The sequence below is a fragment of the Artemia franciscana genome, unplaced genomic scaffold, assembly GCF_032884065.1.
Source record: "Artemia franciscana unplaced genomic scaffold, ASM3288406v1 Scaffold_289, whole genome shotgun sequence".
Taxonomy (NCBI): domain Eukaryota; kingdom Metazoa; phylum Arthropoda; class Branchiopoda; order Anostraca; family Artemiidae; genus Artemia; species Artemia franciscana.
This window is the reverse complement of record NW_027063627.1, coordinates 1,636,471-1,642,470: the sequence shown is the minus strand read 5'-3', so window position 1 is coordinate 1,642,470 and position 6,000 is coordinate 1,636,471. Positions and strand designations below refer to the sequence as shown.

Genomic DNA, 6,000 nt, shown 5'->3' with positions numbered 1-6,000 from the left:
AGCAGCGAATGGGGGACAAAACTGGGATAGGCTCAGAAACAGCTCGAGGCTGTCGTAATCTGAATGGTGAGTGACGTTTGGGGAAAATACTTGCCGTCCGAGGGTTCGTTATTGCATTTTTTGAAAAACGGAGGCACAACGACGAACTCCTTCGCTTAAGGGTTTCCAAACTAGCTTTTTTTTAGGAAATTATCCTTCTTTGAAAATTATTCGCAAGGCTCTTTTTTGGATTGACTCAATTTTGTCTGATTCTTCACGGGAGATGTCAGGGTGCCAAACTGGACAAGCATATTCAAGATGCGGGCGGACAAAAGACGTGTACAACCTTAAGGAGTGAGAAGGCGAGATGCTATATTTATTTAGGAGCTTAAGGAGGGCGATAGACGCATTAGCTTTATGGATGATATCTTTAACGTGGATATTCCACTTTAAATTTGAAGAAATTGTGATTCCAAGTAATTTAACCGAGGTCGCATAAATTTCAGGAGGGATAGGATTAAGAAAACAGGGCGAGGATTTGAGGAAACAAATCGGCATTATCATGGATTTAGAGGGGTTTACTGTCATATCTAGGTCCAAAGCCTCACTTCCAATTTCATTGAGGATACTCATAGGGTCGCTTATTAAATTTCTGAAGCAACTTTCAACAATCGTTAGGTCATCAACAAATTTCCAACGGTCAGGAACTTCCTTCGCGAGGCTGTTAATCATGACTGAAAAAATGAGGGGGCCTAGGAAAGTTCCTTGGGATATGCCATTGTAGATAGGGAGAGGATTTGAGTAATGGTTCTGGTATTTAACCACCTGCGATCTATTTATTAAAAAGGAGGCAACCAATTTTACCAGTAAGGGATCGATATTGAACTCGCTTTCTAGTTTCTCAATGAAAATATTGTGGTTAACAAGGTCAAAGGCTTTCTGAAGGTCAATGGAAATTAAGAGGTAGGATTTTCCCATTAGCAAATCTGCAAGGAATCCTTCATACAATTTAAAAAAAAATAGGAGTAAGCGTAATAGGTCGAACGCCTTCAGAGCCAGCCTTTCCGTTTTTCTTTTTCAAAGGGGTAATGAAACCATGTTTCCAAATTGTTGGAATTTGCCCAGACTTAGTAATTTCGTTTAAACAGGACAGACAAGGGCTTAGACAGGAAGTCACCAAAGGCTCTAATAAGAGAAAACGGGATATCCAAAGGACAAACACTTGTCTTTCTTAGTTTATCAGTTCTTCTTTCAATCTCAGACGGGGAAACAGTCGGGAAAAAGGGGGATGGGGCTCCTGTTGATGATTGGGTTGGCAATGCTGGAAGGCTCTGGACAATGGAAGCGAGGAATTTATTTAGACTATTTGCAGTAACATCAGGGGGCTCTGGTAAGTTGAAATTAAGCTGGTCAAGACTCCTGCCACATAGCTTTTTAACCTCGGAATACCAGTTAATTGGCTTATTAGTGAACAATTCTTCGATCTTATTTTTGTAGTACGATCGTGCCAATTTACGAATTTCTCTTTTAATTGATTTTTTTAGTATATTGGCTTTATCGAGTTTACTATTTTTAAACAGCTTCAATTTGGTTCTAATTAGTGTTTTTATTGTCTGATTAATAAAGGGTTTATCACTTGAGCACCTTTTAAGCCTTTTTTCTGGGAAACAAATTTGATATTTATCAATTAGCTTTTTATGAAACGTGGCTGTTTTCTCATCAAGGTTTTGTAAACTATAAATGTCGGACCAATCTTCAGTACTCAGCCACATACCGAAAGAAAGAAGACCAGGATTTTGAAGAGGGCGGTAAATCCTATAAGCTATTGAGAAAGTATGCTTAAAATTTGAGGAGGGGGACAAAAGAATGGAAAGATGATAACTCCCACCTAATGGGGGCAAAGTTGAGGGAGGGCTGTAAAAATTGTACATATTAGTTAAAATAACATCAAGAGAGGTATTACCCCGAGTCGTCGGTGTTTTAACAATTTGCTTTACTTTAAGTGAAGCACAAAAAGAATCCATTTTAAGGTCGTTGGCATCGCCAACTAAAAAAAGGCCAGCATTGGGATACTTAGAAATAACAAAATCAGCACTTGCCTGTAATTGCTGGATAAAATTACGTTTTGACTCGATATTTTGATTTGGGGAGTAATAGAAAACAGCTATTGCAATAATACTAAATGGACGAGGGAGTACTTTTGGTCTAACACTTAGCCAGAGGATTTCATCATACTCGGATAAATTAGGGACTTGAATAACCTTTGGGTAAAGGTGACTCTTAGTAAAAAACAAAACTTCGTCACCTTTTTTCCCGAGTGGGTGGTCTGAAGGACGGAGTTTAATAAACTCTGAATAATTTGTCAGGCGTAGGGACCCTGGGTCATGGGATTGAGCTTCAGTAACAGCTATAATATCTATCAAATTTGATTCTGAAACCACCTCGAGTTCAGTAAGCTTTTCAAAATTAAGACTTACAGCATTAGTAACTAAAAGTTTAGGAAAAACAAACCGATTGGGGAATCGCGACAGGGAGACTTGATGGGTTTGAGAATTTCCTGGGTAGGGTTTTAATTTAATTCTATTATGCTTTAGAGAAGAAGGGTAAGAGAAGGATTTGCTTTGGAGATTTGGATGTGGGGGACGGGCAAGGATATGAACGAAGCACGAGGACTTATTATATGACAATTATTGAATGCAAAAAGTCTCAGACCTGAGTCACGTTTACAGGGTAGGCACGAGGGATAAAACGAATGGGCTGGGGGTGGCGTTTCGTGAGGTGCTGGGAAAGGGGGGCTGGGTGGGAATAGTGATTCATGTCCGTCAAGAAATTGCTGGTTTGCGGCAGAGTAAGGAGGGTATGGGGCAGCGTACTGTAAGGGGGAAGGAAATAGGACTTCTGTATACGGAGAGGGGGAGAAGATAACAAGGAGTATGGGGGGAGTATGTAATCGGGAAGGGTTTATTAATTGTTGATCTGAAAATGCAGGGGGGTAAGAATGGAAGTCGACAGGAACCTGACCAAGGGGAGGAGGGGGTCGTGAGTGCTTTCGACGCTGCCCTAAAAAAGGTTGGGTTTTAAGCCTACCCCCCGCGTCTGATGATACATGAGCAAAATTACACGACTTAAAATGCTTAGTAAATTTAGCAGGATTAAGGTGGCTTCTGGGCAGCCCAGTTTTGTGGAGCCTACTATGACCTTTAATGGGCGATTCAATATGAGCTTTTGTACAGCCAAAGCACCTTCCACTTGAAAACTTTTTATAAATATCAACATGGGGGTATTTACACAGATTATTTGTGCAACGGCTAAAAACATAAAATTTACAAATGTGTAAATATTTACAATTACTAGAAATACATCTACTATCTAAGAAGTTAAAACACACATTAGGTTTATTACGCGTAAAATCATTAAGCTCATTTTTTTTGAATATTTGATTGCATTGTGTAAGAATTTCCGCTTCAAGTCAGTTCAACTGCATTGTCACTTTTCAAAGATGTGTCGTCAACACTGGATTTCAACAATAAATTATCTTCGGTTGAAGCGAGGTCAGTATGATTAGGTTGCGTAACCTTTTTAATCCCCTGAGAAAATTCTGACGAAGGAAGAAAATGAGGAATTCTGGGCGGTGTAGGGAAATTTAAAGTATCTATAGCTTGAACAATTGCGAGCTGAAAACCGACTTTTAACAATTTGATTTCTTTGCCCTTGAAGAGATCACTATTCTGGCGCTCGTAAAGATCAGACAAGCTACCATAAAGAAATTCGAGATTAATAATCCGTTTCTTGAGATTGACAATTTCTGCATCTTTTTTTAGGCAATCTTCACAGGTATGGGGCTGAAACACACTAGCCTTTTTTGCATTGCACGTCAATTCACCTTTACTGGAGCAAGAAATTTGTGGGGTAATTTGGGATTGATGGTAGGTGGTAATTCTTGCAGAATCAATCGATCCAGGGGAACTATTTTTATCATTATTCGAAACACGAGGTATGGAGTGTTTTTCGCCGTTGCTACTCTAGCGCGTGCACACTGGTGGTGAACATTCTATCGTCGTAACATCAGTCGATCATAATATATATGATAGATGATAAATAGATCAGAAACCGTTCATTAAGAGTTAATTTCAGTGATAGCGTTGTGTATAAAGTGAATAGAGAACACCTTCTTGCATTGACGCTGTTTCACCCTCGATTGAAAAGGAAGAAAAGAAATGGACTAATTTAGGTCCATCCAATATGCAGGATTCCAATTAATCCAATAATTAGGACAAATTATTGTGTGTTCTTCATTTAACAAAGTCTTTTAGTATTTTCATTAAAAATAATTGAAAAAACGAGAAACTTGCCCCTCTCCCCCACTACACATAGAAAAATACACTGAAAGCCTCCCTATATTATATGAACTTATTACACGTACATACATTTGGGAGCAGTTAATCACTAAATTTTTTGAAGGATTATTCTGTAAAAGTTAAGCTTTGATATGCAGTGAAGTTTACAGGGGAGTTGACAATCCTTATGTTTAGGCTAACCCTAGGTGCTAAAAATGAACCGAGATTAAATCAAACAATGAGTTTTTCTCAAATGAAAGTAAGGAACAACATTAAGACCTAAAATAAACAAAAATTATTCTTTATAACACCTCTTGCTCTTTACGCAAGCACTTGACTTTTTGCCAACAATGATCTTAGAATAAATGCTTTAAAAACAGGGAAACTTGGAATGTCATAAGAAGTATTTTCATGATACCTCAAAACGGGAGAGCTTATAGGTGTATACTTATTTTTAAAATAACAATTTTAGTTCAATATTTTAAAAGCAATCAGTAATTAATAAATTGCAATTACTCATTAGCTACATTTGTTACACTCATAAATACTTTCAATAAAGCACTATAACACTTCAGTGAAAACAGTAGGGGGATGAGTAGGAGGTAAATAAGGAATAATCGTTGCATAGCACTTTGATGGTTGATTCAATATGACCAATATCATTTGTAATCATAGATGACAATATTTTTTACATTGAACAAAAAACAGAAAAAAAAGATAAATTAAAGTCTAGTGAAATATATTATAACACTGACATAGAAACTTCAGTATTCCGTAGTTAGAAGCGATATTAATTAAGTAAAAATTTCGTATGTTGAAAAAGAGACAAGCAACCCAGAAAGGGGTGTTCCCAGTTTCAATCATCACTAAGATGAATATTATTTGGCAATGAAAGTAATCTAAAACATTCAAGTCACGCGATGCGACTTGATTTAGCATGGAATTTCTAACAGATAATAGATGACTAAGCAATCCAACAAAAGAACAGATTTATAATTGGTCAATTAACAGTTAAAAATATCGTTTCGAACTCTCAAAATACATCAATTCCAGAATCAAAAAAGCCGCTCCTAGTGAATACAATGCGATTTATTTACGTCTTGAAACGAAAATGTGGAAGTTATTCCGAGAATGAGATAAAGATAGCAGATTGAGAAGAGGTTGATTCATTCGTTTGTTTTAAATTCTTTGTGCCGAACAGGATTTTAATCAATTAGATAGTGACAATATTAACAAAACATAAGACACAATTGGGTGGCCGCTTTTGATACATATACAATTTTATCATCTTTATGCATTACTGTGTCGAAGGATAATAATGACAATTTGTATTGAAATTTTTTTACGAAAACCATATCCAGAAAAAATACAATCCATTCAATCAAATTCAAACTCAATTACCAACTAAATTACATTATTTGACATTACTTTAATAGTGTTATTACTGAACTTCTACGAAATTTACTACTGTTACGAGGCATTTGGTTAGGTTATTAGGTATCAGGATAAAGTAATTTGGTTAGCGATACAACTGACATTGCCCATAGAGCTACACAAAAGCTAAAAGATAAGTACATGAAAACCCATCTGAGAGAGAAACAAAAAACTAGAAACAAATTTTCTGATTAGCTTATAACAATTTTGTAGCTTCCTGGGGAAAATTTCTTGGTGATTCATCTGTTTG

General features: G+C 36.7%; 1 protein-coding gene across 1 annotated transcript in view; it reads right to left on the bottom strand.

The window, feature by feature from the left end:
• The window catches only part of LOC136043083 (muskelin-like), a gene marked incomplete in the record, with an annotated part of 167,685 nt that overhangs the window by 40,782 nt on the left and 120,903 nt on the right, over window positions 1-6,000 (bottom strand).